This window comes from Erythranthe guttata, chromosome 1 (genome assembly GCF_056151865.1).
Source record: "Erythranthe guttata isolate IM_541 chromosome 1, IM_541, whole genome shotgun sequence".
In the NCBI taxonomy this organism is placed as follows: Eukaryota; Viridiplantae; Streptophyta; class Magnoliopsida; order Lamiales; family Phrymaceae; genus Erythranthe; species Erythranthe guttata.
The window spans coordinates 5,532,632-5,544,837 of NC_142533.1; positions in this window are offsets into that span (position 1 = coordinate 5,532,632).

A 12,206-nucleotide genomic window follows, 5' to 3' on the forward strand; every position below is an offset into this window, starting at 1 on the left:
GATTATAAATGAAATTGAGTTCGAGCTATTTTAATCGAGGCGATACACAATCAAACCTTTATATCAGAATTTGTTAGAGATTAGATAGAATTGAATTTGCATCAAAATTAAATTTCCTAATTCACAAAATTATGTTAGAATTGACCGTGAATTGTATCCAACTTCTTAATTCATATTCAAACTATGATTATGTTAATGAATTAAAATACTTAAATTAGGTTTTTAGATTTAATTATTGGAAGTTTGTTTTTAATTTTTCTTCATGATGTCCACGTCAGAATGATGTGACAGATGTGTCATACCGAGGTGGCAGCCAATAGTGTAGTACGTGAGACAAGAAACGACGTGCCTGAAACTTACGTGGCGCTGCATGCTGGACACGTGCTTATGGCTGACGTGGCGCGCATGGGAAAATTATATTTCCCTCTCTTTTCTTTTTTGAATTATTTAATTAATGAAAGTCACGTTAAATTAAATATATCTGGGCCGTTTTGAACTTGGAAAAGTTTCTCTTGATTCACGTGTGATAGCTCACGTGACTCACACTGTAGATTGGAGCAACTTGGTTCAACCTTTTTTATTATTATACATTTAAAATTGAAAAGACTTGAGTACATTTTTTCTTCATCTCTACCATATTCATATATATATATATATAATAGGGGTCAAATTACGAAAAAATCTCTTATGTTTCGATGATTGTAACTAACCCATCAACTATGAATTTTCTTACACGTTCACCCTTGCGGTGTTAAATTTAGTAGAATCTTCTAGATTATATAGAATATTCTCAAGTTTGTACCCATTTTATCCCATTCGATCTCCACATTTTGAAGTAAGATGATAATAAGATGTGTTTATTCGCTTGTATGTATCAAATTATGGTGCATCAGAAACTGCATTTTTGTACAAAACGACTAAAAACTGGAGATCATTCATCGGAATCTAAAAGATTATGTTGAATTTGACACCATAAGGGTAGACATGTAAGAAGATTCATATAGTTAAAGAAGGTGATTGTAATTATCCAAACATGAGTGAGTTTTTCGTAATTTGACATTACCTGAGGGGTTGTTGTGATTTACCCTATATAATATATTCATAGTTTTTTAATTGATTTTCATGTATAATTTACGGGTAATTTGCATTCACACCCCCAAACTATGATAATTTGGCAATCACATTAAAATATCTAAAATTTGGCATCAACCATCCATGGGCTATGACTATTTGGTAACTACACCATATAAATTAAAAAATGTTGGCATCCAAATTTGATGACCACACATTAGCCAATTTATTAATTTATTTGAAATAATTTATGGTCCCGAATTCGTTTAATACAGAGGTGTTGTCTTAAGTGTTATGACACTTGAACAAACATGCAGCGGAAATATAAAGACAAAAGAACAATACTCAGAATTAAACACGTTCACAAGTAAAGACTTGTGAACTTGTCCTTTACAGGACAGAAAAATATATATTAAAATCAGTATTCCAAGAATACAAACAGAAGAGGTGCGAAAACTTCTTCCTTACGAATGAATCTTTTTCAAGATCATTCTTACAATCAAATCTAGATACTAAAAGAAAAATATTAAAAATTCTAGATTTCAAAGATGTACTCGTGAGGAGTACGTAAAGAACTTATGAATGAATCACTATCTTGATCATTCTTACAACCAAGTCTAGAAACATATATACTAAACAATCTAGACTACAAAGAATGTACTTATGAGAAGTACGTAAAGAATGTACTCATAAGGAGTACGTAAAGAATGTACTCATAAGGAGTACGTAAAGAATGTACTCACGAAGAGTACAAACAACCGATTCTAAAACCTAACTAAAACACTCGTGTATTCTCTTCAGCCCTTGGTTTTTAATTCGTAGAATCGATTAATTTCCTTGAGTCTTGAAGTCGGTATTTATAGACATTCCAAGCATCCACTCCTCAGCCCATGATCTGCAAGAAAAACCAACTACAAGAGCACTCAAGAACATGGGTTAGTGGGTTAGTGGGTTAGTTTAAGGAGTTAGAATAATATTCACAATTAAACCCACTTAAGCACTACTTAGCCCACTAAGCACTATACTTAACCCACTAAGCCCTATACTTAACCCACTAAGCACTTACTTGTTCCATAACTAAAATTTAGTTAGAAAAATAAGAAAGTTAAAAACACATAAAGAAAAACAACGTGTTTCAAACTCCCCCTTTTTAACTTTCTGATCAAAACTAAATTTTCGCTTAACTCCCCCTGAGTCATTGCTTGAACTCCCCCTGAATATGACAACCAATATAGCAAATAACAAAAATAGCGCAATCCAAAGTCTCCTCAGTATCAGCTGTTGTTCCTCCATCACTAGTACTGGATCCACTACTTTCCTCTGCTCCTTCAGCTTCATTAACTCCTTGCTCTCTGCCTCTGGTTGCTTCAACTTCATGACTACCTTTTTCTCCCCCTTTTTGATCAGAAAGAGCTTTTTGGATCATTTCCACCATGGACTGGTAATCTGAGCTAGAGAGTGAGTAAGCTGTTGTAACACAAGATCTCGAGGAACAGAAACAAGAATGTCAGGGATGTTGTCAACATGAGGAGCAACACCTTCAGTACCAAGATTATTTTGACCTGATTCAGTTGAGAGGAAATTATCTCCATTCCAGGGAAATCTTGGACATGAGGAGCTTTGAGAAAATTTTGAAAAATAATTATCATGCCAAGTGTGAGAAAGCAGAATGGAGTAGATGAGAGAAGAATTTAAAACGATTGCCAAAAATAGTTTTACAAACCTTAGTAAAATCACCATAATTATCTTCATCAATCACAGTAGGAGTTTGTAAATGAGAGTTGATAATTTTGGACGAAAAAAAAATGGAATTTCGCACAAAAACTTTGCCAAAGTTTGGAGTATTTTTTCTTTAAAACAAAGAGGTTTGTAAATAGGCATAAAATTCCTTCACAACAGAAGGATCATAAGGACAGGCAATCTCAACTAGACTAAGGATTTTTCTTTGATCAAGAAAATCAGTAATCCTATGTCTATCAAACTCATCCTTGGAAATTTTCTTCTCCTCAATGAATTGGCAATTCATGATTTGAGGACTCAAATTTGAATCAGATTCAAAATAAAAGGTTGTACTGAAAGCATTGTTTACCTCAAAAAGAGTTGACAGATCCTTCCCATCCAAGTTCAGCTCTTCTTCCTCAGAAGATTCCTCTTCTTCTGAGTCTTCAAGTTCATCTGGGATGCATGCTGGCTCAGGTGATGCAACACGTGGGGCAACATCTTCCTGCATCTGAGAGAATTCCTCAGACGAGTCACTGTTTGACTCTGAAGGTGGCAATTTTTTTGCGAAATGAGGCAAGGAGAACTTCCCAGCTGTCATCACTTTTCTCTGGTTCATCAGCCTGAGGAGGTGATGTATCGACTTGAACAGCTGCTTCTGCAAGAGTTTCCAGAGGGTCTGCATGTGGTGCTGAGAGTGTTTCTTCAGTGGTAGTGAGATCCTGAGCATCAACAGAGGGAATGTCAACATGCTCGGCAGATGACATCCCTGAAAAATCAGGCATTTCTTCTTCCTGGTAGGGAGCAGCATCCTCAGCAGCACTCTGTGAAACATTGGCTGAGTCAGTGGGTGCAGCAGCATCTTCAGGAACATGTGCAGCAACATCTTCGGAAACCGGATGTTGAGAAGAGTTATGCTGAAGTGTCTCCCCCTGAGTTGATACTCGTGAAGTCGAGTCTTTGGAGGATGACTCAGTGGATCTTGAGGAGAGAACTTGGGCTTCTGATTCTGCAAAGGTAGGATCTCCTTCTTCATCATCCGTTTCTTCATCAACCAAGTGAAAGCCTCTTGGTGGATTTGACCTAACTGGAGTACGACTGCCTCTGCCGCCTCTTCTTCGACCTCTGCCGCCTCTGCTGGGAGAATTTCCTCCCCTTCGACGTTGTGACTCCGTTGCATTCAGATCATGGAATGGATTCATGCACTTGGACCGGCGAGTAGGAAACCTTTCTGCAGTGGAAGAGGGACCCACGTTCTGGAAGTTGTCTGGGTCAATTGGATTCAGCTCGTCTCGGGCTCAATGAAGCTGATCGGCATAGCTTCAAGGTTGACAGGATGAACGATGATGGCTAGATTAGGGTCTGCTGGTTCAGGTGTTGCAGCATCCTTGTGGACATCACCAACGGCTGGAAGAGGATTTCTAGGAGAAGATGCCATGATACAGTAGATAAAAAATTGCTTCTTGTGCTTTTGATTTGAGTGTGAATTTTCGAAAAAAAAAGCATGAAATTTATAAGCCCTAATTTGCAGAAAAAAAATGAAGTGGAGAAGGTGAAGAAGTGGTGTGCGTTTTTCTTGGAGAAAGTGTGATTAAGGAGAATAAAGGTCTATGTGGCAGTTTAAAACAAAACGTGACACATGGCATAATAAGGAGTGGACTTAGTGGAAAATAAAAGACTAACCCATGTACCCCATGACCCATATAAATAGTGATAATTCAATAATAAATAAAATAATAATAAAAATAGTAGCACTCACGAAATTTTCACAAAAATAAGAAACACATTTACTAATGATTAATAGTGTGAGAAAAAAAATAAATTGGCTGACAGGCATAGATTTTATTATATATATATATATATATATATATATATATATATATATATATATATATATATATATATATATATATATATATATATATATATATATATATATATATATATATATATATATATATATATATATATATATATATATTTTTTTTTTTTTTTTTTTTTTTTTTTTAAACTCTTATTTTCAAGTCAAACAATTCACATGGAACATGATCAAGTGTTCAGTTTGAAGGTTCCTCAGTTACTAAGATATGACTATCAAAATAGAGGAGTTTGACTTATGTGAGTGTAATTATTCCCCAAATGTTTACATGAAGCATGATCACGTTTCAAGGTGAAAGACTTCCAGTTACTTATTTAGAAAAATAATTCATCATAGTGAAGTCATTATTTAAAGAAGCTAAGCTTCAGTAAATTATGTTGCAGCTTAAGATATTTGATGAGGTGCTGCAACATTTTTCAGGACATGTTTATTGAGTACACATCCCGAGAGATTTTCTAAGTTTAGAAAACCTCTCATAATCTAATGCCTTTGTAAAGATGTCAGCCAGCTGATCTTCTGTGGAAATGTACTTTAAGCACACAATATTTTTCTCAACTATATCACGAATAAAATGATGTTTAATATCTATGTGTTTAGTTCGTGAGTGTTGAACCAGATTTTTTGAAATATCAATAGCACTTGAATTATCACAATATATGGTCAGGGTGTTACTGGTTAACCCATAATCCCCCAACATTTGTTTCATCCAAATTAGTTGACCACAACATCCTCCAGCAGCTACATATTCTGATTCAGCTGTTGAAGGTGATACACAATTTTGTTTTCTACTAAACCAAGAAACCAGATTATTCCCCAAAAAGAAACATGCACCTGATGCACTTTTTCTGTCACTAATATCCCCAGCCCAATCAGAATCACTAAAACCTATCAAGTTTGTATTAGTGTCTTTGAAAAACTGAATCCCTAAGTCTACTGTACCTGCAACATACCTAATAATCCTCTTCACAGCTTTAAGATGAGTGACTTTGGAATTAGCTTGATACCTGGCACACACACAACCACTAAACATAATGTCAGGCCTGCTTGCAGTTAGATACAGAAGACTTCCAATCATGCTTCTGTATAGGGTGCTGTCAACATCTTCAGCAACATCATCCTTGGACAGTTTTTGACTTGAACCCATTGGAGTTTTCATGTGCTTGACTGACTCCAACTCAAACCTTTTGACCAGATTTGGAGCATACTTCATTTTATTTACAAAGATTCCTTCACCTGTCTGTTTGATCTGGAGTCCTAGGAAGTAATTCAACTCTCCTACAATGCTCATTTCAAAAGTGTGAGACATAGAATCTACAAAAAACTGTAAGAGGTTAGCACAAGTAGAACCAAAAACAATATCATCAACATATATCTGTACAATAATGATATGGTTATTTGTTCTTCTAACAAATAGAGTTCTGTCTGCTTTTCCTCTAGAAAATTGTATTTCAAGTAAGAAGTCAGTGAGTCTTTGATACCAAGTTCTAGGAGCTTGTTTAAGACCATACAAAGCCTTCTTAAGCTTGAACACATGATCAGGTTTGGCAGAATCTTCAAAACCCTTGGGCTGCTCTACATATGCTACTTCATTAAAAAAAACATTTAGAAATGCACTTTTGATATCCATCTGATACAATTTGATTTTAAGAAAACAGGCTATATCAAGAAGTAACCTAATAGATTCAATTCTAGCTACTGGAGCAAAGGTTTCATCAAAATCTATACCTTCAATATGAGTATAACCTTGTGCTACTAACCTAGCCTTATTTCTAACAACTGTACCTTTTTCATCAGTTTTGTTTTTGAAGATCCACTTAGTTCCTATCACATTTATACGACTTGGTCTGGGAACTAAGTACCAAACATCATTCCTGATGAACTGATTCAGCTCTTCATGCATTGCATTAATCCAAAACTCATCATTCAGTGCTTCTGCAATATTCTTTGGTTCGACTGAAGATACAAAACAAGTAGTTCCAGTTAGTGTACATTCAGAAGATAAATTTGCAAATCTTACCATATCTCTGTAATTCACTCTCTCTTTTCTTCTGGTCCTTATCCCATCAAAGATATCTCCTACAACTTGAGTTGATGGGTGATTTTTCTGGATTCTACTTGATGGTTCCTTTCTGCAGACATCATGAGTTGGCTGCAATTCAGCTTCTGTGCTCTCTGTAGGAAGTATTGAGTCAGATGTGGTAACACTTGGCTCAACACCCTCTTCTCTTGATACTGGACTGTTTATATCTGGAGCATCTGTGGCAGTAGTGTCTCCTCCTGTTGTTTCTCCTTCAGCAATCAGATCATCAACTTCATCTTCAGCTGTTTTACTGCGGAGATTAACAAAGTCATTAAATACCACATTTACAGATTCAATAATGGTTCGAGTTCTTAAGTTATATACTCTATAAGCATGACTGTTATTAGAGTATCCCATAAACAAACTCAAATCACTTTTTGAATCAAATTTAGCTTGATGATCTCTATCATTTAGGACATAGCAAACACATCCAAACACATGCATGTATTCTAGACCAGATTTTTCTCTTAAAAAATACACCAAAGTATATCTTGAAAAATCATCAACACACACAAATACATATTTTTTACCACCTAGGCTTTCTACCTCTATAGGACCCATAAGATCCATATGTACAAGTTCAAAACAAATGGTGGTACCAACGGGTTGTAACACTTTGTGTGGTACTCTAGTTTGCTTTCCCTTCTGGCACATTCCGCATATAGGAATGTCCTTGATCTTGAGATCAGGAATTCCTCTTATGGCATTGTACTTGTTGAGCAGCTTCAGATTTTTGAAGTTTGTGTGCTCTAGTTTCGGTTGCCACAACTCTACTTCACTTACTCTTGAGCTCTTGCATGAGATGGTGTCACCTGTTTGATAGCAATTATCCATTGATCTGGAACCTGTAAGTACACAATGATTTTGATTATCAAACACAGAACAACAGTATTTATCAAATTGAACACGCAGATCATCATCTCACAATTTACTAATACTGATGAGATTTGACCCCAATCCTTCAACATGTAAGACATTTGAAAGTTTTGGAAGTCCCTCAAGACTGAGTGTTCCACGTCCAACCACTTTGCCTTTAGCTCCTCCTCCATAGGTTACACGTCCTCCATTGAGTGTATGGTAGTTTGATAGAAATTCTTTTGTTCCAGTTATGTGCCTAGAGCATCCACTATCAAAGTACCATGAACCTGAAATGTTAGCATCTAAAGAAGTGTATACTGCTTTGCACATAAGTTTACCTTTGGGAGTCCATATTCTCCACTCATTTTTGGTAAATTCTACCTTTTTCTGTGAGGTGTTGCCTGGAGTGATGTGACTCATTCTGTACAACATTTTATCACTACTGTGTTTTTCACAAAATGGACGAATATGTCCTGGTGAGAAACAGTAATGACAAATGTATTCCCTTATTCTGGACTCTGGAGTGATGACTGTGGAATTTCTGCATTCTTTTCCATTTGAACCCTTCTCTTTTACAAAGACAACTTCTTTCTTCTTTACTGGCTTGTGTTTCTTCACTTGTTTGTTGAACCCTAGACCTTCATTCTTGTTGTACTTCTCCAGTGACACAATCTCTTCGAGTTTAGTTGTGCCAGTGTTCATCCTCTTGATTGCTAGAGTTGCCTTTTTAAGTTCATCTTTCACCTTTGCCAGTTCAAGATCCTTCCTGGTGATTCCAACCTCCAAATGTGTGATTGTTTCTTTGAGGGAGGAATTTTCTTTGTTGGCTGCATCTAGAGCTTGAGTCTTATTCTCCAAGTTTCTGATCAGCTTTTTACACATTTCTTCATCATCACTGACTGCTTCATTACTGGATTCTGCTGCATTCACAGAAATAGAGTTTAAACATGTATATTGATCAGTATTTAACTCACAAATTGAAAGTGTTTCAGAAAGTGTTGCAGCATCCAGGGAGACTCCTTGGGATTCTGTTTCAGTGGAACTTCCAGTAAGATATCTGACAGAAAGAGCTTGTTTAGAGGATTGTTGTTCCTCTGTCTGTTCAGGTTGTTCTTCCTCCTCATCACTGACAGCACAAATCAAACTCATTCCTCTCCTTCTCAAGGTATTTGCACATTCATTAGCATAATGTCCAAATCCTGAACAGGCCCTGCATTTAATATGATCCAAGTTAGGTGGTTCAGAATTTGAACGAATAAAAGAAGATTTTTTTAAATTGTTTTGAGAAGGTGTTTGAGGAAATGTTCTCTGTGGAATAGATCTGTTCCGGGGCTGAGTTTGTCGATTTTGTGGAGACCCTTCTGAGAATAACTGCCTGGGCTTGATTCCACTTCGCCTGAACGCCCTGTTGAATTTCTGAATCTGAAATGCCACATTGTTGAGACATTCCTCTGCATCATCAACATATTCCGGAGCAACATCTTCCTTCTCCAATTCTGCCTGGAGTGCATTTGAGATAGCCTTTCCTTTCTCCTTTCTTTGATCTTCAAAGTTCATCTCTCTAGACTTTAGACTACCAATTAATTCGTCCAGCCGTAGAGATGATGTGTCTTTGGCCTCTTCAATAGCAGTAACCGTCATGCTGAACCTTTCTGGAAGAGTTCTCAATACCTTGTTCACCAGTGTCTCGTTGCTTAAAGGACCACCTAAGGATTGAAATTCATTAGCTAAATCAATCAATTTCTCATTGTATTGAGAAATTGTTTCGGTTTCTTCCATCCTCAGTCTCTCAAATTTGGAAGAGAGTAATCTGAGCTTGGTTCTCCTGACACTATCTGATCCTTCACAATGTAGCTGAAGAACCTCCCATGCATCCTTTGCAGAAGTGCACACTGAAATCAATTTAAACATTGTTAAATCTACTGAATTGAAGATTGCATTTAACGCCTTTGAGTTTTGATTGGCATTCGATAGATCATCTGCTGTCCACCGTAATTCTGGTGTTGGAGAAACATCCCCATCCGCATCTGTCATCGTTGGTGGCTTCCATCCTGTAAGGATAGATCTCCAGGCTCTCTCATCAATGGCTTTGATGTACGCCCTCATCTTGACTTTCCAGTAGGTGTAGTTCGTGCCATCAAGTACAGGAGGTCGCATAGAAGCAGTCATCTGAGTATCCATCACGAATTCGTTTCTGTAAAGAAAATAGGAACAAACACTTAGTATACGTCAAGTGTTGGCTCTTGATGCCAATTGAAATAATTTATGGTCCCGAATTCGTTTAATACAGAGGTGTTGTCTTAAGTGTTATGACACTTGAACAAACATGCAGCGGAAATATAAAGACAAAAGAACAATACTCAGAATTAAACACGTTCACAAGTAAAGACTTGTGAACTTGTCCTTTACAGGACAGAAAAATATATATTAAAATCAGTATTCCAAGAATACAAACAGAAGAGGTGCGAAAACTTCTTCCTTACGAATGAATCTTTTTCAAGATCATTCTTACAATCAAATCTAGATACTAAAAGAAAAATATTAAAAATTCTAGATTTCAAAGATGTACTCGTGAGGAGTACGTAAAGAACTTATGAATGAATCACTATCTTGATCATTCTTACAACCAAGTCTAGAAACATATATACTAAACAATCTAGACTACAAAGAATGTACTTATGAGAAGTACGTAAAGAATGTACTCATAAGGAGTACGTAAAGAATGTACTCATAAGGAGTACGTAAAGAATGTACTCACGAAGAGTACAAACAACCGATTCTAAAACCTAACTAAAACACTCGTGTATTCTCTTCAGCCCTTGGTTTTTAATTCGTAGAATCGATTAATTTCCTTGAGTCTTGAAGTCGGTATTTATAGACATTCCAAGCATCCACTCCTCAGCCCATGATCTGCAAGAAAAACCAACTACAAGAGCACTCAAGAACATGGGTTAGTGGGTTAGTGGGTTAGTTTAAGGAGTTAGAATAATATTCACAATTAAACCCACTTAAGCACTACTTAGCCCACTAAGCACTATACTTAACCCACTAAGCCCTATACTTAACCCACTAAGCACTTACTTGTTCCATAACTAAAATTTAGTTAGAAAAATAAGAAAGTTAAAAACACATAAAGAAAAACAACGTGTTTCATTATTTTTCATTACTATATTTTTTGTACTACAATATAATTCAATCATTATAAAACTCGCATGCCACATGGGTGAGCGTCTACGAGTTTTGTTGGATAGACATGCCAACGTACACATTTTATTTTTATTACCATACCAATCAATCTTGACAAAATAAAAAGAAATAAGAAAAATAAATAATAATAATTGCTTTGTTTGATCCTACAAAAGATAATAAATAGACAATGAATTGGAATAAAATATATATTACAAAAACAAAAAAAATATACAAATATTATAAATGATTTATACAATTGGAATTAACAAACAAAAAATTCAAAAAAAATAAAAAAATTGGGAGTCGATCAACCTTAATCGACTGCCAAAGCATAATCGATTAACTTAATCGACTATGAACATGTACATAGTCGATTTAGGTTTCAGCCTGCGATAAATTCTCTACAGGCGCCGTCCTCCGCCCGATTCACAAAAAAACCCTAAATCTGCCTCCCCGTCGTCACCACACCGCCGCCACAATACACCATCACCACCTTACTTTGACATTATGACGGTTTTTTTTTATTACGAATAAATAAATAAAATCACAACTCGCACCACCAACCCACCCATCGAAATCCGATTCCGGCGACAAATCAACAATCTTATCTCTATTCGCCTCCGATGTAGCAATCCTGGCATTCGAATTCAGAATCGCTATCAAAATCATTTATAATGTTTGATGGCTGCTTCTTCTTCTTTCTTTCTCCATCTCCCGGCGGCGGCGTCGGCAGTGGCGGAGAAGATTGCCAGAGAAAACAGAGGAAAAAAAAACCAAGAAGAGAAAAGATAGAAGAAGAGAAAAGAGAGAAGAAGAGAAACGTCTGGAGCGTGAAAACGGCGGATGACAAAATAAAAATAAGATTAGGGTTTTGAAAGAGTATAATAGACAATTAAGGGTAGTTTTTGAATTATGAAAATATCACATGGGTGGAATATTACCTAAGGGGTTTTCTCTAATTATTTTTGGGATGAGGTGTTTTCTTAACTCATTTTCCTAGATGGGGGTTCTTGCTAATTATCCCTTATATATATATATATATATATAGGCAAATGGCAAAAAGGCCCATCACATGGGACTTAAATGCATTTTGGTCCACAAAAAAAACAGTCTCTCAATTAAGCCCATCCCCATGTCTTTAGTCTAAAATATCCTCAATAATATAATTCTTATCAATTCCACCCATTATACTCTAACTTCCTTAATATTACACATTGACCCCGAATTTAAACAAATATATCACATTAACACCCAAAACTTTTTTTTTTCAGAAAATAATTTTTTTTCTGAAATGTTTTTTTTCTGGCCAGATTCCGGCGTTGACTTTTTTTTTTTTTTTGTTTTGAAACTTTTTTTTTCCTGAATTTTTTTTCCGGCCGGTTAACCACCGTTGCGTTGACTTTTTTTTTT